We start from the raw sequence: 25,281 nt of genomic DNA, 5'->3' as shown, positions 1-25,281 counted from the left end.
GCACGTGCACCCAAATGTTTATAGCAGCAATGTCCACAATAGCCAAACTATGGAAAGAACCTAGATGTCCATCAACAGATGAATGGATCAAGAAGAGGTGGTATATATACAATGGAATACTATGCAGCCATCAAAAGAAATGAAATCTTGCCATTTGCGACAACATGGATGGAACTAGAGCGTATCATGCTTAGCGAAATAAGTCAAGCGGAGAAAGACAACTATCATATGATCTCCCTGATATGAGGAAGTGGTGATGCAACATGGGGGCTTACGTGGGTAGGAGAAGAATCAATGAAACAAGATGGGATTGGGAGGGATACAAACCATAAGTGACTCTTAATCTCACAAAACAAACTGAGGGTTGCTGGGCGGAGGGGGGTTGGGAGAAGGGGGGTGGGGTTGTGGACATTGGGGAGGGTACGTGCTTTGGTGAGTGCTGTGAAGTGTGTAAACCTGGGGATTCATGGACCTGTACCCCTGGTGATAAAAATATATGTTTATAAAAAATAAAAAATAAAAAAAAATTCTATTTGGTTAACATGTAGGGTAAAATTGATTTCAGGTATGGAATTCAGTGATTCATCACTTACGTACAATACCTAGTGATCATCTGACACCTTAATCTGCATCACCAAGCAGCCTGTCCCCACCTCCCTCCCTCCCTCAACCCTTGGCTTGTTCTTCATAGTGAAGGGTCTCTGACACTTTGCTTCCCACTCTTTCTCTCTCCCTGCCTTCCCCTATGTTCATTTGTTTTGTTTCTTAAATTTCACAAGAGTGAAATCACATGGTCAACTGATCTTTGGCAAAGTGGGAAAGAATATATAATTTTTATTTAAAATAGTGGAAGGCTCATTAGAAGTTGCAGAGTACAGAGAGCTTCTTCTAATGTAGTGTCATAATCAAAATCTTGACTTTCGTCCTGATACACTTTTACAAAAGCAGAATATATACAGCCCACAAAAACCAGATATTGTGTATCCATTATGAATTTTTTACACTCTATATGGTGTGGTAGCAATTCTGAATAAAGAGTAGGAAGATAAAACAGATTGTTCTCCTGACCTCATTATTGTATGTGAAAAGGGTATTTGGACATTAGGTATAGCAGAAGATTTCTTACTGACCCCTTTGATTTTTCCCTTTTGTTGAGATCCATAATCTGAAAGCTTGACAGAACAACCATTGCAAGGACTCAGGGTAATGATCTCATGAATTATGTGCTGTTGCATGAAAAATACTAGAAGTACTGCCCCATGGGTCCTTGCTGAGCCTGGGTAAAGCATTAGATAGGAACTGGCATCTCTGCCGATATACTTTAAAAATTACAGGCATGTGACTTTGGCCTGTATAACTTTCTGTGAACTCTAAACTCGCTTTTTCACTTTCTGGCTAATAATATGCTTCCTGAGAAGTAGGAGAATGTGATTTTGTCCAAGTGAAGGTAGCCAGAACCACAGGGTGATTTCTTCCCCTATTTCTTGTAGGTCAAATATCAGCAATTCCATAGCATTAAAAGATTTAAAATGAGAAACATGAGAGAGAAAGCTGGATTTCTAAGTGAAAACTTCTTCCAAAAATTGTTTTGCCCTTTTTATCTCCAATAGATATTATTGGCAGTTTTAATGGGGGGGAATCCCATTGGCTGTGTTCTCCCCATACATGTCCTGGTGTTGCTAAGTGCTGCTGAGTGTACATTGCTGATACCATGTTACAAAAGCTACAGTTTTAAAATCAGTTCTCTAGGTAATAGCATTTCTGACAAATTAATAATGTGATGCTTTCCTCGGCCCATGAGAATTTTCATTACATATTCCCCAACTGTTATTTACAATACAATGACAACTCGTAATTTGTCAAGAAGTAAAGAACAGCAGGAGGAGTTCTAAGAGATGCACACAAACCAATCTCTAGCGTAAGAGGCAGGGGCACTGGTCATTTTGAAAATTCTCAAGTCATTGCCTCTCTTTGCCTTCCTTCGGTGTGCTTAAGTTCTGTCTTGAGACTCATCCGCGTGATGAGACTAAACCAAAGGCTAAAACACAAGCATAGGTTAAAAAAAAAAAATACTTTTCATGTGTTGGTGTAATTGTGAAAATCTCTTGGGGGGAAAAATGTGGTGGTTCTATCAAAGTTAGGACTCTTTAATGTAATTCGGAGAAACAGTGTATTCATATACAGCTGGTAAATGGTCAGCCACCCTAAATCAATAGTGATTTTTGTCAAGTGAGGAGTCAAAGACTCTGATTTCATTTTTTTTTTCTTTTTTCTCCCCCTAGCTTGTGCTCTAGTGAGAGGAGGAATGGCATTTTCTAAATAATTTATTTGGAATTTTGAAGATGCGACTGGCTGGCCTGAGCTGGAAGCCAAACATTCCAGTCTGCCACTACCTGCTGTGGGGCCCTATTAAGCACTCTTCAATATTTCAGTATATATTGCATAATTAACTCACCATGATGTGAAACTGGAACTCTAAATGGTGCCTGAAGAGGGAACATTTCAAGCTGTTACCATCATGTAGGAAAAGACAAAAACAAACTGTATCCCGGGTCGGAAAACCTTAGAGACCATGTGAGAGAACATGGGAAGAAAGGACAGGTGAGTTCCTGTATTAGCAGGAAGTAAAAGAGATTTAGGAGAAAAAAAAAAAGAAATAAAGAAGTAATGAAAACCTAGTGCTTTGAAAGCTATAAAGAAAAAAAAAAAGAGAGAGAAGCAGTGAAGTAGAAATGTATGGTTTAAAGCTTGTACTAAAAGCTTATATGATTAGAATCAGAGAAAGCGAGGTTCTTTTTAAAATGACTTTGGGGAGGATACTGTAATACTCTCTAATAGCTTCTGCAAACCCAAACCTGGTATAGACAGGTATAGACAACGTAAAAATCTGTTGCCAACATCTGGGAGACATTTCTACTGAATGCAAAGCTTATGGAAAGACTGCTTCTGAAAATTCACCTTGCTAACCACCCCATGCTCTGCTTGCTGTCTGAACCAACACTAGCTTACTTATCTAAAGGTAAGAAGGAAGATCTTTTATTGATTCTACACCCTCTTCCAGATCTCCTGTGAAGTCCATGTCTGTATGAACGACACATTAAGCGGCCTTCCTGTGGTATGAGTGTGCTTTTCTGGTCAGAGAGTGGTGCCATTTCCTAATTTCATCACTGAAGATCTTTCTGTGGCACCAAATGGGTGTTTGGGAGTGTGGGGATTGGAGTGGACTTGGGAGACCGGTGCTGTTATGTAGAATTGTTGATTAGTTCCCACAAGAAAAATGGCTAAGAAAAGGTCAAAAAATGAAGAGGTGCATATTTGGAAGTGGTATGTTCTGGGTATTAAAAAATAGTTTTCTTAGTCCGTCTCTTCAAAGTGTCAGAGATCAAAGCAGTGAGTTGATCTATATGATCATATGATGAGCCATAAGAACAGGACAAGATGGAAGCCAGCTTGATGCTGTGTGCTTGACCAGGAGCTCAAAAATCAATTTGCCACCTATCGATGTGTGAAAGGGAATCCAGGAAATGTCTGAGTTGACTGAGAATTAGAACAAGAAACTCCTGGGGAAAATGGAGAAGCTCCAGAAGGATTCAGCTCTCAGATTGCTATGCAAATGTCTTGAAGGGCTTCTCCTTATCTCCCTTCTTCCCTTCCCTTGTTCTACTTTATTTGAACCTCAGATAAAGGTACTGAATTTAATTACAATCTTCCTTGATTTTTTCCCCTTGAGCACCAAGCACATTCCCCCTTTTACTTCCTCATAAGCAACCCACTATAAAATGTTTACTATGGACCTGTAGATTATATATTCTTGAAGACAAATATGTCAGCATGGCTTTCTATATTTATATTTTAACTCACATTGGTGGAATTGAACTATAGATCTTGCACTTAACATTTTTTTCTCTCTTTAGATTTATTTGCTTCTGACACAGTGAGTTAATTATTCTAAGAACTGCATAATGTTCTAGAAGGGTCATCTACCACCTTTTCCTTATTCTGTCCCACAGTGATAGGCTGTGGGGTTGCTCCGTGTCCCACCCTCCCTGATCCCAGTACCTTTCCTACGTAAATTGTTGGGGTCGAAAGGAGGTGATGAGAACCCCAAGGGTGTGACACAGGGTGTGCAAATTTAATTTCATTAAATGCTAGTCAGACAACTCTCAGGAACGACTATAGCAGTTTATATTTCCATTGTGTTTCAGGCTTCCCCGTTTCTTCCAAGACTTGGTATTATCTGAATTTTGTTCCTTTTTTGGGTTTAAAGGATTCTCTCATTGCATTTTTAGAAAATTTACCTAGTTACAGTGAGTCTGTCTTTTTAAACCATATTAGTTAGCTGTTCCTTCTGTGAATTGTCTCTTCATATATCTTGACTGCTTTTCTATTTGGTTTTGTGTCTTCTTTAAAATGTTGGAATATTCTAAATGTGGGTGTGTTCTGCTTAGAAGTTAGCAATATCTTCTCTTTAAATGACATCTGTCTGTTATTTTTGTCTACAGTGAGTAGTGCTGGATTTTAATGTTAGTATAGCCATTATTATTTATTCACATTTTCTAGGTTAGGGTCTTTCTAAACAAGTTATCTCCCTACCACCACCAGCCTGAAGGTGGATTAGTCTGGGCTTGGGCAGAGCAGCAGAATCCCTACATAGCTGATGGAGAGATTTGACCACATGCAATCCTGGGAGCTGGATAAACGTTTCTGTGTAAGCCTGTTGCCCCGGCCTTAGGAGCTGGGTCTGATGTGCGCTAGGTCAACAGTCAGAAGAGTTGATGGATGTAATGTGGGGGAAAGCATGAAAAACTGCAACCCATGTGGATGACTGGAGTCCAGCCCATGTTTCACTCACTGTCTCCATGCCTCCATGTTGGAGGATGTGGGTAATGATGCAGGTGCAGTCTACCATACAACACATGTGAACCTGGCCCGTGATTTGGAGATGCCAAATGAAGAGATCCAATGGGGGGTTACAGGATCTGAGCACAGCCACCCACCAACCAGGGAAGCAGCTGGTTGGTAGCAATGTGCATGAGCTATACCAGCTCCTGATGTTACACGAACCTTCTCAGAGTCAAGAGAACTAATTTTCAACTCTGCCTTCTAGATCATTTCTCTTGTAGCCATTCCTAACCCAGAACCAAACAGAGGATGAGATCTTGAGAAAGACCTCAATGTAGTTACTTTAATATGATTTCAAGCCACCACAAGTAACCACAGGTTACTGACACTTTCCCATATTCTTGCTTCTTAAAGTGTAGATCATGGACCAGCAGTATTGGCCTCACCTGGGAGCTTGCTAGAAAACTGGAAAGAGATATAATTTTATTTTTTTTACTTATTCTAATTTTAATTTGATTTTTAAAATACAAATTTTATGTAAGTTTAAATATATTTGTGTTATATATTTTTTCTTCCCATGATATGTCAGATTCCCATTACCTTCTGGTCATCAGTCTTCTCCCCTGTTTAACTGATTATGGAACCTCTTTGTTATCCACCATGTTTTCTAGACACAAACTCAAATCAGATCACAATATTTGACAATTTATCTTTTCTTCATCTGGTTTTGACTTGTTACTGCATAAGGTCACCTGACGTCATTTAGTTTTTTTAGTTCTTTGGTTTTGACGCCAGTGGCTTTTGGGTACATTTAAATCTAATTAGAGGAGTCTTTTCTCTTTGGCTTTTATAGTTATGTTTCTCAGATGTCCATTAATAAGATTAAAAAGTGTAAATATGTTATGAATTCCATATTATTTTAATTCTTAGGTAACTTGCAATTCTATGACTTTAATTAGTATATACTTTCTAAGTGATTATAGCTGATATAGTGATGCACTTAATTTTTTTGTTTGTGTCTGGCAAATGTGAACTATGCTTATAAATTCTTGCACTTTTTGTGATTATTTAGATTTTCTATATAAGTAAACACAGCTCCTATAAATAAAGTTTTTATAATACCTCTCAATGTTTGTGCCTCTTATTTTTTTATTATTTACTGCATTTGCTAAGCTGTCTAGAACTATCTTTAAAAATAGTGTAATAGAAAGCATCTTTGATCTTTGTGTTGAGTCTTCATTAGAAGAATGAGGCTTGATACAGATATTTGAAATACAATCTTCATCAAGTTAAGAAATTTTCTTTTGTTTCTAACATTCTGAGAATTGTGATCCAGATACATGCTAAAATTTATCATAGTCTTTTTTACATTTGCTAAGGCAATAACATTTATTTTCTTTTGCTTGATCAATTTGATAAATTACATTGAGGTATATAATAGCAAATCCTAAAAGATCCTTAGATGATTTGAATGAACCTATCTTAATTGCAATGTGTGCTTTTTATTGTATTTTCATATTACTTTCCATTCTAGGCAGACTTCTAAATAAACCTTATTTATTCCCAGGAATTTTTTTCTTTTAAAGATTTTATTTGTTTGATATAGAGAAAGAGAGCACAAGTCGGGGGAGAGGGACAGAGGAAAAGGTAGAATCAGACTCCCCACTGAGTGGAGAGACGGACACAGGGCTTGATCCCAAGACCCTGGGATTATGACCTGAGCCAAAGGCATACATTTAACCCACTGAACCACCCATGCACTCCATATTCCCAGGAAACTTTTAAAGATTTTTGTCCTTTTAGCTTCTTAGCTTCTTCATAGTCTCTAGGTACAGCCCATAATTAAGGGTTGGGGGATAATGTTGTATTCTCTTGAAGGGAAATAGCTATATAAATTATTTGGGAACTTTTAAATGAAAAATTTGTCTATTCTTTCCCATTTTTATCTGTAATTTTTTTATGTCAGCATTGAACTTATGATTATTTATTCCATAAGCTAATTTCCAATACTTTAAGGCTTATTTTGTTGCTCAAATTATTTGTGCTTTGGCCATCGGGAAACCTTTCAGTTGGTTCCCGTGTTCTTTTGACATATCTCCAATTTATTTTGGTCATTGTTGTTATTGTTATTTTTTTAACATTTCCATACTTTCTGCAGTTACAAGTTGTTCCAGTCTCATCTTGTGTATTTCCTGCCTCAGTCTTAGCACCAGTCATTTCTCCAGTGAGCCCTGGTTCCTTTTGTTGGAGACTAGTATTAGAAACCAGAACTAGAGTGGTGACTTTGTTTTTTTTGTTACTGGTATATCATTTCTCCTAGGCTTTCTTAGCAGATAGAACTAGGAAATAAATATGTACATTCTAATCCATGTAAACACACACGAATCTATTATTACTTCTATAATATGTATTTATCTGTATCTATATTAAAGAAATGTGAGTTTATACTGGTATCTCTGATTCCAATCCAGACTACATTGTATTTTAGCCTTCCTTCCTTACTTATCTATAATATTCCTCTCTGATGTGAGACACCTGGCTCCCATCATCCTACATCAGTTTATTTGTTCAATACTTGTATACATGTACAGTAGTTTCAAAATGGTTAATTCATATCCTTACAGTGAATTACTCTATCAACTAGAGTATACTGTTTATGTATAGTTCCTTCTACCTGTAGTCTTACAGTCTCTACTCATTTCTGAAACTACTTACATCTTTTATTTATTTTACCAATTTTTTAACTTTTAACATATCTATCCTGCACACATTTTGTTAGATTCATACCTAAGGATTTCTTTTAGAGAGGAGTGTTAATGTGTTGTACATTTTGTTTTATTTTCAAATTCCAAATTATAGCATCTTTTGCCGATAGGTAGGAAAGGAATCAATTTTTATTCATTCATCTTATATTTTGTGACCTTGCTTTACTGGTTTTCAGGATGTCTTTGCTAACTTTGGGGGAGTTTTGTTTTTGTTTTTTCACCCAGACCAACAAAGAGACTTTTATTTATTTCTTTCAACCTATTAAGTTATTATTTCTTTTCGTTCTCTAAAAGTCTTAGCTAGAACTTCCAGTAAGTTGGTGAAGTGGGGAGAGAGGACATCTTTGTCTCATTTCTGATCTTGAGGGGAATCATCCCATTCTTTCATCTAAACTATTTCATCTAAACTATCAGATTTGTGGCACAAAACTATTTGTAATCCTCCTGATTCCTGAACCATGGGATCAATAGACTTTACCACTTCGTTCACTTTGTGTATCAATATTTGTGTCTTTCCTCCTTTTTCTTCGTTAACTGTCAAGACATTTATTAATTTTATATCTTTTCAAAGAACGAGTTTTTGTTTTGTTGACTTTCACCACTGTTTCGTATTTTCGATTTTGTTGGTTCCTGCTCCAATATTTATGATATCCTGAGTTCTGCTCTCTGCAGGCTTAATTTACTCTCCTTTGTCTAGTTATCTAAAAGGGAAACTTGGCTTATTGATTTTAGATGTTTTTTCCAACACATGCATTTAATACTATAAATTTCTCTCTAAACATTGCTTTCATTAAACCTTCAAACTAAAAGTGGTGTTTTTATTCTTATGTAGTTCTAAATATTTTGTAATTGATCTTAAGATCTTTAATCTATACGTTATGTAGCAGTATGTGTTAAAATTTCTAAATATTATAAACAATGTTCCAATTCTTTTTCTGTTATTGATTTCTAGTTTAATTCTGTTTCAGTCTGAGAACATACTTTATCAGGTTTCCATTCCTTTAATTTGTTATGGTGTATTTCTATCTTGGGGAATGTTCCATTTGTATTCCACTGTTTTGTAAACATATATTTTTATCCCTAGGGGTACAGGTCTGTGAATCACCAGGTTTACACACTTCACAGCACTCACCAAATCACATACCCTCCCCAATGTCCATAATCCCACCCCTTCTCCCAAACCCTCTCCCCCCGGCAACCCTCAGTTTGTTTTGTGAGATTAAGAGTCACTTATGGTTTGTCTCCCTCCCAATTCCATCTTGTTTCATTGATTCTTCTTCTACCCACTTAAGCCTCCATGTTGAATCACCACTTCCTCATATCAGGGAGATCATATGATAGTTGTCTTTCTCTGCTTGACTTATTTCGCTAAGCATGATACGCTCTAGTTCCATCCATGTTGTTGCAAATGGCAAGATTTCATTTCTTTTGATGGCTGCATAGTATTCCATTGTGTATATATACCACATCTTCTTGATCCATTCATCTGTTGATGGACATCTAGGTTCTTTCCATAGTTTGGCTATTGTGGACATTGCTGCTATAAACATTCGGGTGCATGTGCCCCTTTGGATCACTACATTTGTATCTTTAGGGTAAATACCCAATAGTGCAATTGCTGGGTCATAGGGCAGTTCTATTTTCAACATTTTGAGGAACCTCCATGCTGTTTTCCAGAGTGGCTGCACCAGCTTGCATTCCCACCAACAGTGGAGGAGGGTTCCCCTTTCTCCGCATCCTCGCCAGCATCTGTCATTTCCTGACTTGTTGATTTTAGCCATTCTGACTGGTGTGAGGTGATATCTCATTGTGGTTTTGATTTGTATTTCCCTGATGCTGAGTGATATGGAGCACTTTTTCATGTGTCTGTTCGCCATCTGGATGTCTTCTTTGCAGAAATGTCTGTTCATGTCCTCTGCCCATTTCTTGATTGGATTATTTGTTCTTTGGGTGTTGAGTTTGCTAAGTTCTTTATAGATTCTGGACACTAGTCCTTTATCTGATATGTCGTTTGCAAATATCTTCTCCCATTCTGTCAGTTGTCTTTTGATTTTGTTAACTGTTTCCTTTGCTGTGCAAAAGCTTTTGATCTTGATGAAATCCCAGTAGTTCATTTTTTCCCTTGCTTCCCTTGCCTTTTGCGTTGTTCCTAGGAAGATGTTGCTGCGGCAGAGGTCGAAGAGGTTGCTGCCAGTGTTCTCCTCAAGGATTTTGATGGATTCCTTTCGTACATTGAGGTCCTTCATCCATTTTGAGTCTATTTTTGTGTGTGGTGTAAGGGAATGGTCCAATTTCATTTTTCTGCATGTGGCTGTCCAATTTTCCCAGCACCATTTATTGAAAAGGCTGTCTTTTTTCCATTGGACATTCTTTCCTGCTTTGTCGAAGATTAGTTGACCATAGATTTGAGGGTCTATTACTGGGCTATCTATTCTGTTCGATTGATCTATGTGTCTGTTTTTGTGCCAGTACCATGCTGTCTTGATGATGACAGCTTTGTAATAGAGCCTGAAGTCCGGAATTGTGATGCCACCAACGTTGGCTTTCTTTTTCAATATCCCTTTGGCTATTCGAGGTCTTTTCTGGTTCCATATAAATTTTAGAATTATTTGTTCCATTTCTTTGAAAAAGATGGATGGTACTTTGATAGGAATTGCATTAAATGTGTAGATTGCTTTAGGTAGCATAGACATTTTCACAATATTTATTCTTCCAATCCAGGAGCATGGAACATTTTTCCATTTCTTTGTGTCTTCCTCAATTTCTTTCATGAGTACTTTATAGTTTTCTGAGTATAGATTCTGTGTCTCTTTGGTTAGGTTTATTCCTAGGTATCTTATGGTTTTGGATGCAATTGTAAATGGGATTGACTCCTTAATATCTCTTTCTTCTGTCTTGCTGTTGGTGTAGAGAAATGCAACTGATTTCTGTGCATTGATTTTATATCCTGACACTTTACTGAATTCCTGTATAAGTTCTAGCAGTTTTGGAGTGGAGTCTTTTGGGTTTTCCACATATAGTATCATATCATCTGCGAAGAGTGATAATTTGACTTCTTCTTTGCCGATTTGGATGCCTTTAATTTCCTTTTGTTGTCTGATTGCTGAGGCTAGGACCTCTAGTACGATGTTGAATAGCAGTGGTGATAATGGACATCCCTGCCGTGTTCCTGACCTTAGCGGAAAAGCTTTCAGTTTTTCTCCATTGAGAATGATATTTGTGGTGGGTTTTTCATAGATGGCTTTGATGATATTGAGGTATGTGCCCTCTATCCCTACACTTTGAAGAGTTTTGATCAGGAAGGGATGTTGTACTTTGTCAAATGCTTTTTCAGCATCTATTGAGAGTATCATATGGTTCTTGTTCTTTCTTTTATTGATGTGTTGTATCACATTGACTGATTTGCGGATGTTGAACCAACCTTGCAGCCCTGTAATAAATCCCACTTGGTCGTGGTGAATAATCCTTTTAATGTACTGTTGAATCCTATTGGCTAGTATTTTGTTGAGTATTTTCGCATCTGTGTTCATCAAGGATATCGGTCTATAGCTCTCTTTTTTGGTGGGATCCTTGTCTGGTTTTGGGATCAAGGTGATGCTGGCCTCATTAAATGAGTTTGGAAGTTTTCCTTCCATTTCTATTTTTTGGAACAGTTTCAGGAGAATAGGAATTAGTTCTTCTTTAAATGTTTGGTAGAATTCCCCCGGGAAGCCTTCTGGCCCTGGGCTTTTGTTTGTTTGGAGATTTTTAATGACTGTTTCAATCTCCTTACTGGTTATGGGTCTGTTCAGGCTTTCTATTTCTTCCTGGCTCAGTTGTGGTAGTTTATATGTTTCTAGGAATGCATCCATTTCTTCCAGATTGTCAAATTTATTGCCGTAGAGTTGCTCATAGTATGTTCTTATAATAGTTTGTATTTCTTTGGTGTTAGTTGTGATCTCTCCTCTTTCATTCATGATTTTATTTATTTGGGTCCTTTCTCTTTTCTTTTTGATAAGTCGGGCCAGGGGTTTATCAATTTTATTAATTCTTTCAAAGAACCAGCTCCTAGTTTCGTTGATTTGTTCTATTGTTTTTTTGGTTTCTATTTCATTGATTTCTGCTCTGATCTTTATGATTTCTCTTCTCCTGCTGGGCTTAGGGTTTCTTTCTTGTTCTTTCTCCAGCTCCTTTAGGTGTAGGGTTAGGTTGTGTACCTGAGACCTTTCTTGTTTCTTGAGAAAGGCTTGTACCGCTATATATTTTCCTCTCAGGACTGCCTTTGTTGTGTCCCACAGATTTTGAACCATTGTATTTTCATTATCATTTGTTTCCATGATTTTTTCAATTCTTCTTTAATTTCCCAGTTGACCCATTCATTCTTTAGAAGGATACTGTTTAGTCTCCATGTATTTGGGTTCTTTCCAAACTTCCTTTTGTGGTTGAGTTCTAGCTTTAGAGCATTGTGGTCTGAAAATATGCAGGGAATGATCCCAATCTTTTGATACCGGTTGAGTCCTGATTTAGGACCGAGGATGTGATTTATTCTGGAGAATGTTCCATGTGCACTAGAGAAGAATGTGTATTCTGTTGCTTTGGGATGAAATATTCTGAATATATCTGTGATGTCCATCTGGTCCAGTGTGTCATTTAAGGCCTTTATTTCCTTGCTGATCTTTTGTTTGGATGACCTATCCATTTCAGTGAGGGGAGTGTTAAAGTCCCCTACTATTATTGTATTATTGTTGATGTGTTTCTTTGATTTTGTTATTAATTGGTTTATATAGTTAGCTGCTCCCACATTGGGGGCATAGATATTTAAAATTGTTAAATCTTCTTGTTGGAAAGACCCTTTGAGTATGATGTAGTGTCCTTCCTCATCTCTTATTATAGTCTTTGGCTTAAAATCTAATTGATCTGATATAAGGATTGCCACTCCTGCTTTCTTCTGATGTCCATTAGCATGGTAAATTCTTTTCCACCCCCTCACTTTAAATCTGGAGGTGTCTTCAGGCTTAAAATGTGTTTCTTGGAGGCAACATATAGATGGGTTTTGTTTTTTTATCCATTCTGATACCCTGTGTCTTTTGACAGGGGCATTTAGCCCATTAACATTCAGGGTACCTATTGAGAGATATGAATTTAGTGCCATTGTATTGCCTGTAAGGTGACTGTTACTGTATATGGTCTCTGTTCCTTTCTGATCTACCACTTGTAGGCTCTCTCTTTGCTTAGAGGACCCCTTTCAATATTTCCTCTAGAGCTGGTTTGGTATTTGCAAATTCTTTCAGTTGTTGTTTGTCCTGGAAGCTTTTAATCTCTCCTTCTATTTTCAATGATAGCCTAGCTGGATATAGTATTCTTGGCTGCATGTTTTTCTCGTTTAGTGCTCTGAAAATATCATGCCAGCTCTTTCTGGCCTGCCAGGTCTCTGTGGATAAGTCAGCTGCCAATCTAATATTTTTACCATTGTATGTTACAGACTTCTTTTCCCGGGCTGCTTTCAGGATTTTCTATTTGTCACTGAGACTTGTAAATTTTACTATTAGGTGACGGGGTGTGGGCCTATTCTTATTGATTTTGAGGGGCGATCTCTGAACCTCCTGAATTTTGATGCTCGTTCCCTTTGCCATATTGGGGAAATTCTCCCCAATAATTCTCTCCAGTATACCTTCTGCTCCCCTCTCACTTTCTTCTTCTTCTGGAATCCCAATTATTCTAATGTTGTTTCGTCTTATGGTGTCACTTATCTCTCGAATTCTCCCCTTGTGGTCCAGTAGCTGTTTGTCCCTCTTTTGCTCAGCTTCTTTATTCTCTGTCATTTGGTCTTCTATATCACTAATTCTTTCTTCTGCCTCATTTATCCTAGCAGTTAGAGCCTCCATTTTTGATTGCACCTCATTAATAGCTTTTTTGATTTCAACTTGGTTAGATTTTAGTTCTTTTATTTCTCCAGAAAGGGCTTTTATATCTCTCGAGAGGGTTTCTCTAATATCTTCCATGCCTTTTTCGAGCCCGGCTAGAACCTTGAGAATTGTCATTCTGAACTCTAGATCTGACATTTTACCGATGTCTGTATTGATTAGGTCCCTAGCCTTCGGTACTGCCTCTTGTTCTTTTTTTTGTGTTGAATTTTTACGTCTTGTCATTTTGTCCAGATAAGAGTAAATGAAGGGGCAAGTAAAATACTAAAAGGGTGGCAACAACCCCAGGAAAATATGCTTTAACCAAATTAGAAGAGATCCAAAATCGTGAGTGGGGAGAAAGGGGATAAAAAGAGGTTCAAAAAGGAAGAAAGAAAAAAAAAAAAAAAAGAAAAGAAAAAAAAAAGAAAAGAAAAGAAAAGAATTTTTAAAAAAAGAATACACCTAAGAAAAATGTAAAAAAGAAAATATATATATATTAGATAAACTAGTATAAAATCGTTAAAAAAGAAAAAGGTAACAGTTAAAAAAAAATTTTACCCGAAGGCGAGAAAAAAAAAAAAATGAAAAAGAAAAAATTAAATTAATTGCAAGACTAAAAAAAATCACAGGAAAAAAGCCATGATTTCCGTGCTTGGCTTTCTCCTCCTCTGGAATTCTGCTTCTCTCCTTGGTATTGAAACCGCACTCCTTGGTAGGTGAACTTGGTCTTGGCTGGATTTCTTGTTGATCTTCTGGGGGAGGGGCCTGTTGTAGTGATTCTCAAGTGTCTTTGCCCCAGGCGGAATTACACCGCCCTTACCCAGGGCCGGGGTGAGTAATCCGCTCGGGATTGCTTTCAGGAGCTTTTGTTCCCTGAGCGCTTTCCGTAGAGTTCCAGAGGACGGGAATACAAATGGCGGCCTCCTGGTCTCCGGCCCGGAGGAGCCGAGAGCCCAGGGCCGCACTCCTCAGTGCGCGCTCAGAGAACCGCGCCCAGTTACTCCCGTCTGCCTGACCTCCGCCACGCTCCGAGCTCACCGAGCCTCTGACCGGTTCAAGGTAACACGGAGCTGTGAGCTTACTGTCGGCTCTGTCTCTGTAGCCGGCTTTCCCGTTCCAATACCCGCAAGCTCTGCGACACTCAGACACCCCCGATCCTTCTGTGACCCTGCGGGACCTGAGGCCACGCTGACCCCGCATGGGCTTCGCCCCGGTTTAGCCTCTAGAGCGATGTCCCTCAGCGGAACAGACTTTTAAAAGTCCTGATTTTGTGCACGGTTGCTCCGCCGCTTGCCGGGAGCCGGCCCCTCCCCCCGGGGTCTATCTTCCCGTCGCTTTGGATTCACTTTTCCGTCAGTCCTACCTTTCAGAAAGTGGTTGTTTTTCTGTTTCCAGAATTGCTGTTCTTCTTCTCTTCTGCCGATGGATTTTCAGGTGTTTGCAATCTTTAGATAAGCTATCTAGCTGATCTCCGGCTAGCTGAAGCAGTCTCAGCTTGCTACTTCTCCGCCATCTTGACTCCTCCTGTATTCCACTGTTTTGGATAGAGTATTCTACAAACATCAATCCGATCCTGTTGATTGATATTGCTACCCTGCTTTTCAGGTTATCTATCCTTATTTCCTTCTATCTGCTGGTACTATCTAAGAGATGTTGAAAACTCTCACATGGATTTGTCTGTTTCTCTTTTCAGTTCTTTTACTTTTGTTTCTTATATGGAGATGATCTGTTATTATGTACAGGGGGGATCATTATGTCTTCTTAGAATGGTATCCTCTTTATCCTTATCATAATGTCCTTCTTTATCCCTCATGACTTTCCTTACTCTGAAGTTCTTATAGGAACTCTGGGGTGCCCGGGTGGCACATTGGTTAAACATCTGACTCTTGGTTCCGGCTCAGGTTGTGATCTCAGAGTGGTGGGATCGAACCCCATATTGGCTCCATGCTCAGTGCGGAGTCTAGTTGAGATTCTCTCTCACTCTCCCTCTGACCCTACTGCTCACGCTCTTTCTCTCATCAATCGATCAATCAATCAATGTTAAAAAAAAATATAGAAATTCCTGGTTTCTTTTGGCAAATATTAGGTTAGTATACTTCCCCACTCTTTTACTTTTCACCTGAATCTTCACATTTAAAATGGGTTTCTTATCGATAGCATAGAGTTGTGTCTTCTTGCTTTTGCTGTTTTAAATCAATAGATAATCTTTGTCTTGTAACTGGCATGTTGAAACCATTCACAAATGTTAGTGATTATTGATATAGCTAGATTAAAATCTATCACCTTTATAAATATTTCTATTCACTGCATTTGTTCTTTGTCTTTTTCTGACTCTCTGCTTTTAATTAAGCTTTTTATGTTATCATAAAACAGTATTTTGATATTTCATATCTGTTCCTTCTGATGTTGCTGTCTTTCATTTATCTTATCCATATGTTATAATTATCCAAAACTGGGATAGTATTGTTGTATTAAAATTATCTTTTAACTATGAATAAAAAATAAAAGACTTTATAGACTTTAACTTATTACCTCTCAAGTGCTTTTCCTTTCATTACATAGATCCATGTTTTTGACCTAGATTTCTTTCTGCCTGAAGAACTTCTTTTAATATTTTATTCAAGATGAGTCTACTGGCAATTAACTTTTTTGGTTTTTGTTTATCTGAGAAAGTTTTTATTTCTACTTCACTTTTAAAGATTTATTTCACTGGATATATATAATTTTAGGCCAGTGGATTTTCTCTCCTTCAATAAATTAAATATTTTATTCCACTCTCCTCTTGTATGATTTCTGAAGAGAAGGTCAAGGTAAATTTTATTCTTGTTCTTGTGAAGGTAAGGTATATTTTCTCTCTGACTTTCTTTAAGATATTATCTTTGTCTTAGATTTTCTGCAGTTTGATACATACTTTAGTGTTTTGTTTTTGTTTTTGTTTTTTTATATTTAACCTCTTTTGTTTTCTGAACTTTCTGGATCTGAGGTGTGGTATCTGTAAATGATACTGGAAAGTTTTGAACCACTATTACTTCAAATATTTCCTCTGCTCCACTCTTTCTTCTCCTGGTATTTTTGTCCTTCCATTTCATTTTGTAAAATTTTGATTGAATGATCTCCAAATTCAAATTATTTTCTCCCCTGTGTCAAGTTTACTAATGATTGCATCAAAGGCATTCTTCATTTCGGTTATTGTTTCTTTCATTTTTAGGTTATTTCTTATAGTTTCCTTCTCTTTATTTATTTATTTTTTTAAGATTTATTTATTTATTTGACAGACAGAGATCACAAGTAGGCAGAGAGGCAGGCAGAGAGAGAGGAGGAAGCAGGCTTCCTGCTGAGCAGAGAGCCCGATGTGGGGCTCGATGCCAGGACCCTGGGATCATGACCTGAGCTGAAAGCAGAGGCTTTAACCCACTGAGCCACCCAGGCGCCCCTAGTTTCCTTCTCTTTATTGGTATTACTGTCCAGTCTTGCATACTTTCTATTTTTTTATGTTAGCATCCTTAACATATTAATCATAGTTACTTTAAATTCTTTTTGTTCCCATATCTATGTTTTACATGAGTCCGTTTCTGATAATTGCCCTGAAACTTCAGATTGTGTCTTTTCTTATCTCTTGGTATGCCCTGTCTTTTTTTATTGAATGCTAGATATCATGTTATACTGGGTAATATGTACTGAGTGACACAAACATTTAGCACAAGGATTTACACTAATCTGGTTAGAAGCTGAGCTGTGTTTAATGTTTATAGTGGCCAGAGGTACCAAAGGTTTCAGATTCCTCTATCATTTTGTTTTCATCTCTTTTCATGGCATTGTGGCTTCCCTTTTTACTGTTCCTTAGAGAGAGGCTGTGTCTTTTATAGCTCTTCTAGCTCTCTATTAATATTCTGAAATCTTCTTGATGTTGTGGTCACGATCTTGGTCCAATGTCTCAGGTGGTGCTTCACAAATGTTTCTATACCTTTTCCAGGTTCTACCTTTTCTCTTCTTTCCCATTTCCTTCCATGGCAGTAGTGTTCCTTTTCTGTTTCCTTGAAGCCCAGACGCTGATCACTCTATTTCTATCTGTTTTTGATTTTCTCCTTTCTTAGGTGAGACAAGAAGCCTAGAATTGGTGGGGGTGAAGCAGAATTCCTTTTCTCTTGCTGGAATAAGGTTTCAGAGTTGTCCTCTTGGGGGTTTCTACTACTTGGAGAAACTGGGTTTTTGTTAGTGAGAAGAGTCTAAGAGTATTTCACAGTGACTATTCTTCCACTCCAGAGCTGTAAGAGGATTATTCTCAGATCCTCACCCTAAGGTTCTACTGGGGTTTCTGGAGGGAAAGTCTTCAAAAGTGTAGGATCCTCCCCATGACTTTAGTCCCCTGGAGTTTCTCAGTCTCATACTAGCTCAGACTCAGTCCCTAGGAATTCCGTAATTACCATTTAAGTGTTCCTGCCAGCTGTGGATTCCATGAAGCAAAACTTGAGCATGCCCAATATATGCCTGTTGCTTTAGACTTTAGAGCTGTGGTAACCTTGGTTCTCTGAAGAGTCTAGGAACCCCTATGATGTTTAGCACTGGGCTCTGACCTCCCCTGAGGACACAGTGCCCCCCAGGACCTCTGAAGAGTCTAGGAAATTGTTGATTTTCAGTTTCGAAGCTTTTAAGACTCTGATTGGTCTTTTGGCCACATATTCCATGGAATGTTCTTTCACTGTAACACTCATGATCACGGTTCAATTTTCATGTTGGTGCCTAAGTGACATTTACCATTATTTCCCACTTTCTTCTTCTGGAAACTTCTTTGTCCTATTCCCTTGATCTCTGTGAAAACTCATTTTCCAAGTTTTCTTCCTCTTTTGCTGGTCTCTTTTTCTTGTTCTTCCTTGTCCAAACTAAATATTGAAGTTTTCCAGGATTTGGTAATGGATCTCTCCTTCTTTTCTCATAAGAACATCATTTTTCATGACTTTAAAACCATTTATAAGATAAAATCTCCTAACCTGATATATTGAAACTAAGCTATTTCTGTTATAATCAACGATGTAAGTTTTATATAAAACCTCCTCTTGGGTAGGTCATTTATAAGCATAGTGAACTTAGCATATTCATGATCAAACATTTAATTCCTTAACCCCATCTAAAATTTATTCCTTTGCCAGTCTTCTCTTTCTCCATAAATGGCATAACTATCTGAGTTGAGCCATAAATCTAGAGTCATTGATCTTTCCTTCTGCTTACACCATGAATAAAATCTATCTGCAAGTTTTTATTGTTTCTGCACTCAAGTTTTACCTATTGTCATCATCTTAGTTCAATTCACCATCACCTTTTGCCTAGAAAATTTCAAAAGTTATATTACTTCTCTTTCTTCTAGTAATGTCTTCTTCCAATCTGTATTTCACACAGCAACCAAAATTTCTTTTTAAAAATGATTTATTTATCTATTTAAAGAGAGAGAGTAAGAGAGAGAGAGAAGGTGGAGGGAGGAGCAGAGAGATGGAGAGAGAGAAATTCATGAAGCATACTACCCTGTGAGCACTAAGTCTGATGCACTGCTTGATCTCAGGACCCTAAGATCATGACCTGAGGTGAAATCAAGAGGTGGATGCTCAACCTACTGAGCCATCCAGGCACTCCCCAAATTACTTTTTAAACTTTAATTATTTTATTTTCCTACAAAAATCCCTTCAGGAGATTGCCATGGCTCTAAGAATAAAGTCTGAACTAATCTTTTTTTCTGGTGTTTTCTATCACTACATCAAATGTATATGCTTTATTTCCTTCATAGCACTTTCCCTGGTGTGTCAATATATGCAGAGTGTACTTCTCTTTTTCCATTCTCTTCCTCAAGTAGATAGTAAGACTTATCATGATTATCAAGGACGAGGTTTTGTTGTCCCCTGGTTTCAATGTTGTAAATAGGAATCAAGCATATTCTTTAAAAATATGGGAGATAGGTACAGTGACCAAAAGGGGTATTTGATTGGAATAAGAGAATAAATATTATATTCAAGCAAGTTGTGGAGCATAGATTTTTTTTTTTCTTTTTCATGGAGCACAGATGTTCTTGACCATGCCATGGGTTGGAGGGAGACAAAGGATGTATATGGGTATCCTATGAATACAGAATTAGGGCAATTATAAGCATATAAAAAGGAACTACGATAGAAGACAGAAAATACTGAAATGTTTCATTGTTAATATTTTCCTAATGTGAGAAGGAATCTTTTTCCTTCTGATCACTTAAAAATAGGAAAATATTTTCTAATTTATATAACATTTCCTTACATTTAAAAGGAACAGATTTGTCTTTTAAGCCAAGAAAAACATCTGGCATAATTCTGAGAGGACCTGGAGTTAAACATAGGTGCTATAGGAGACCCTGTGCCACCGAAGGTACATATGGGTGCTGGGTTATCAGATGGCCACAAAGTTCATTCCGGATAGTTGACTTTCTTAAGGAGTAGTCAAAATGAAACTAATGTTACTTTAAAAGCTTCTCAAAGAATATTGTCTGTGAACCTCAGTTTGAGAAAAACTGATGGAGATGAATTCTTTTTCTGAAACACAAGGATACATCCTATCAGGATTTTCAAACTGTTTTCCTGACAGGTTGAGTTGCTTTAGGGATTCTGCATACAATAAAGTATCTTCTATCAAATAATGAAGATTTTTACTGCCTGAGGAAAGTATTCATCACCTTTATATGTTATATAATGGAGTTGGGAAAAAAAAAAAAAGAATCCTGTTGCTGAAAGTGTTTGAAAAATCTCAGTCCATGACGATCTCTCTGGGCCATTTGAACAAAAGGGCAGAGCCCCACAAGATGAAATAAAGCATTCCTTAAATGGTGGTGTAATTAAATAAGCTCAGAAAACATGTGTTTAAGTGACAAATATTATTGACTCAAGGAATTTTAATATGCTAGTTCAAGTGGTGAAAATTCAGGAGAGGAGCATAATGTGCTGTTTTTTAATTACGATGATAATTTTATGTGTGTTTGCTTATTTTGTTTCATTTGTTTTTTTTCCAAGACACCAATCTACATTGTGAGGCAATAAGTAATGATAGGATTTGGGAAGCATTGCTCTAAATAATGCTAGTTAGAATATCTTGTGTCTATTACATGAATTTAATGTATCATGTATATGTATCATATATAATATATTGTATATAAGTATATATACGGTATGTGTGTGTGTATACATATATATAGAGAGAGAGATACATGTTCAACACTACTCACTTTTCACATTTTCATAGAAAAAAGTTGGTATCCTTACCCAGTTTTATAGATGAGGCCTAAGGATATTATATAATGTGCCTAAGATTATATAATGAATAAGACACCAGCATTTTCATATAGGTTTGTTTGACTTGGTATTACTCAAAATTAAGTACATTATTTATTTCAATTTTTTTCAAAATCTAGCTTTGGTCTACCAATTTCAATTGACTTTTAGGTTTTTGTTTACTGGATAAGTATAATTTCTCGTTGGAACAAAGCCACAAATTTGCCCTTTTAGGCAAATGTCCTAGATGAACTCAGGACATTTCTAATTCTGAAATTCTAACTTCTCTGAATTTTCACAATACATATGTATTTTTGTTTCCCAAGGGTTTTTTTTTTTTTTTTCCGCCTCTCATTTCTTACTTTAAAATTCTTACTTGTCTAAGCCACTTTCTAGTATCTTTTTTCTCCTTTGTCTTTTGAATCTCAAGTATCTTCCTGTTTTCATCAGAAATTAACTATTGCTCTGTTTCATTGAGGAGGCTACTTTAAAGGCGAATAGGCCAAAGTCATAATATTTATAAAGAAATAAAATTATGTAGTCTGATTATTTTTAACTTTGTATTTTTAAATACTTATAGATTCATAAGAAGTTGCAAAGATAGGGCAAGAAGATCCCATGTGCCCTTTACATGGTTTACCCCCAATGTTACAACTTACATAGCTGTACAATACCAAAACTAGGAAATTGACACTGGTGCAAGGTAGGTTTATAGCTCTGTTATTTTATCACACATGTAGACTCATGTGACCATATCACTCATGTGACCATTTCATACCAGTATGATATGGCCATATCATATGGTCATATCATACTGGTATGAATTTGAATCATTGGATGACTATGCTCTGGCTCCCAGATGGCATTTTTGAAGCTATGTTTTTAAAATAATGGAGCCTGATATGCAGTGCCTTCTAAAAACTAGTTACATAAAAGAGAAACCTACTTAGGTTTAGAAATGATGGAGCAAAACTTTACTCTGGCATCAGGGAATGAGAAAGAATTGTCAGAGACCTCAGACAGACAAAACATCTAGATACTAAGATTCCTTAAATTCCATACAGAGGGAATAAAGAAATAAATGGGATAGAAACCTTCAATTCAGAAACTGACCGACTTGTAAAAATCATCTAAGTGGTCTCTTCTCTCTCCTAACACCCAGCCTTGTGCCATTTCACGTCTAGAAGGGTGCAAAGATCTAGAGAAATGTGCAGAGCCTCTCTGAGCATAGATGATGACATCAACAAATGGCTGTCTGTTTGAGAAGCATCAGTCCAGCACTGCCCTAAGATTTGCAGCAGATCGAAGTCCGCATTTCCACCTACTGGACTCCTTGCTCTAAGTCTGGTAGACATTGTTATTTTTGGCTCTCCAGTGCACTTAAACTTTTCTAGAAGACATTTTCCAGTGTCACATGCAGTATTAGCAGTTTGATAAGGTATTTTGTCTTGTAGGGATTACAAGAAGACATCTTTTAACTTGCAAATATTGCTGTGATTTCAAAAATCATTGCTTTGCTGCATGTACTTGTGGCTCTAGTGCTATTAGCTTAGTGACAGCCTTCTTTGGAAAATAATTATTAGGAATGCTCTTGGTCCCAGATTTTTTGGTACAATTAATGTGAGATGTGTTTGTCTGTTTAATTAAAATATATCAGATAAAATGATAGTGTTTTCAGATTTCTTATTTATGTGTGAGTCTGATGAAGCATGGCTGTGACTCTCATGAATGGTACATAGAACAGATGGAAAAACTGTACATTTCAAAGGATATTTGTACCAAATTTTCATGACATATTAAAAGATAAAAATAGGGGGTGCCTGGGTGGCTCAGTAGGTTAAAGCCTCTGCCTTCAGCTCAGGTCTTGATCCCAGAGTCCTGGGATCAAGCCCCGCATTGGGTTCTCTCCTCAGCAGGGAGCCTGCTTCCACCTCTCTCTGCCTACTTGTGATCTCTGTCTGTCACATAAATAAAATCTTAAAAAAAAAAATAAAAAGTAAATTGAAAAAAAAAGATAAAAGTAGGTCTGAAGTGGATTTTGGAAGCCACTGTTTTGTTTTAAGGTATTATTTGGTGTCTGGATGTAGCTTCCAAAAATACTACCTGCGGCAAAAAAATATAATTTAAGATTTAATTATAATTACAAAAACTAATATGATAACATATTGCTAGAGTTTAAATATAAGATTTAAATTGCATTTAACTACACTTTTGTAACGGCAGTAAATGTAGCTATTTTTGCCGCATAATCTCTTTCAGAACTTGCTTTTTCGTATATAATTCTACATTGAATAATCAAATGCAATTTTGCATTCTGAATTTTCTCATTGGCTATCCTTAATTAAGCACTTTTGGGGGTAAATTATTAATTTTTTAAGGAGTCTATAATGCTAATTTAATTAGGTGAAGGGGATCAATACTTACAGACTTTCAGTTATCCAAAAAATAAGTCATGGGAATGAAAAGTACAGCATAGAGAATATGGTCAATAATGTTGTGATAGCATATGGTAACAGGTGGTAACAGCACTTATAGTGAGCCTGGTGGAATGTATAGTATTTCAATTCGCTATGCTGTACACCTGAAACTAATATATATTGTATTCAACTATACTTGGTAAACTTAAAATAAATATTCCTCAACTTTGGGGCAGTTAAAAGGCCCAAGTTTTTGTTGTTGTTAATGCTTTAAAGTAAAAATCTTCAGAGATTTCCTATTTTCTATTTCAGACTTCAGTACAATTCTCTGATACACAGTTATGAATTGTTTTCAGTGTATCTTGGTGAATGTTAATGGTGGTTCCTGTAACTTATTGAATATTCTCCCTGGATTTATAGGGGGTATTTCTCTTAAGTCACACTGTAGACTTGAGTCCTGCATTCTAATTTACTTTTACTGAAACGAGTTTCAAAATATCATTTGTTTTCTTCACATTTAGTACTGTAAAACATTACGAGTTTTAGGAAAAATATTTGCTAGGTGGCAACTTAGTAGAGACAGCCTAAGATCAATGACAGGAGCGTTGTACTAATTCTGCTTATGTGCTGCAGGAAATGACACCAGCCTTCGGAGGGACAGTTGTATGGATCTAGATTTCCAAGGGTTAGGCAAAGAAAGATAAGAATGTTGGCTAGAGAATCCATTCAGGTGTTGTCTCTTTACCTTGTTGTCATTGTACATGCTCTAATACTTTTCCTTGCTTTTTTTTTTTAATATAAATTATTATTATTATGAAGTCATCATAATTAAAAACATTGACATCTATTTTGACATAAATGACTATTTTAGTTACTTATCCCATATTCTTTTCTCATGTTCTATTTTAAAAGTGTATAAGATTTTTGCAACAAATGTCATGAGAAGCCATTTTGTGAATAAGAAATAATGTTAAAGAAATAAAAATGGTTTTGAAGAACCAATACATAGGTACTACAACTGATCCAGAATCAAGCAAACCCAGCAAGGTATGGCCTAATAGAAAGGGTAGACAGGTAGGGCTGTCACATTTTGCAAATAAATACACAGAATTAAATTTGGAATTCAAATAACTACTTTTTTATTTTTATTTTTTTTTAATTTTTTAAATTTTTTTAAAGATTTTATTTATTTATTTGACAAAGATCACAAGTAGGCAGAGGGTCAGGCAGAGAGAGAGAGGGAAGCAGGCTCTCTGCTCAGCAGGGATGCTGAGGCAGATGCGGGGCTCCATCCCAGGACCCTGAGATCATGACCTGAGCAAAAGGCAGTGGCTTAATCCACTGAGCCACCCAGGCGCCCCTTTATTATTTTTTTTTAGTATAAGGATGCCCCTTGTAATATTTAAGATATACTGATAATAAAAAACATCATTTGTTGTTTATCAAGCAACAGCCAGTTTAGCTGTGTCCTCTCTTATCTGGAAATTCTCTTTAAGATAGAAGACTCACTGGAATTCCAGTATTTTGGCACTTAAAGCAATAAAATTTCAGTTATGGTTAGAATAACCCCTGACTTCATGTTTCCATTCATATGAATACCATACAATCAAATAACCAGGACAGCAAATTTGACTTTACTTCTTTTTAAATTTGAATTCCTATTTTCCAGATTTGTTGCATTTCCTATCATTTTATTTTGTGACTTCACACATGTACAGATATATCTTCAGAAGATAACTAGTTATTTGCAATATTTGAATGTAGTAAGAAGAAATATATATATATATATATATATATATATATATATGGCTGTTATTGCCTAGTTATTTATATCATAGAGTTTATAAAAGGTTCTACTAAGTAATGAAATGTTAGATGGCTTGTCTGATTCAAATAACTAAACTTTAATAAAGGAGCTTATTCATTATTATATATAAAGCGTTCCCCAAGAGCACAGCTGTGCAATTTAATTCCATTGAAGCCTCCTCCCACTTAGCAAAATATTTAGATACATAGACATATAGATAGAGAATCATAATAGGGCAGGGAAGAAATAGACAATGATTAAAGGATAAATTCTACTTGCCACAAC

At 36.7% G+C, this 25,281-nt stretch overlaps 1 non-coding gene across 1 annotated transcript; it reads left to right on the top strand.

The window, feature by feature from the left end:
• Window positions 1-18,033: 18,033 nt before the first annotated feature.
• LOC123391435 lies at window positions 18,034-18,117 on the top strand. The gene has a single exon (XR_006606115.1). It is a non-coding gene; the product is annotated as a small nucleolar RNA SNORD88 (small nucleolar RNA).
• The last annotated feature ends 7,164 nt before the right edge of the window (window positions 18,118-25,281 follow it).

This window comes from Mustela putorius, unplaced genomic scaffold (assembly GCF_011764305.1).
Source record: "Mustela putorius furo isolate JIRA1106 unplaced genomic scaffold, ASM1176430v1.1 tig00000224_pilon_pilon_pilon, whole genome shotgun sequence".
Classification (NCBI taxonomy): domain Eukaryota; kingdom Metazoa; phylum Chordata; class Mammalia; order Carnivora; family Mustelidae; genus Mustela; species Mustela putorius.
This window is presented reverse-complemented; position numbering and strand designations above follow the sequence as displayed.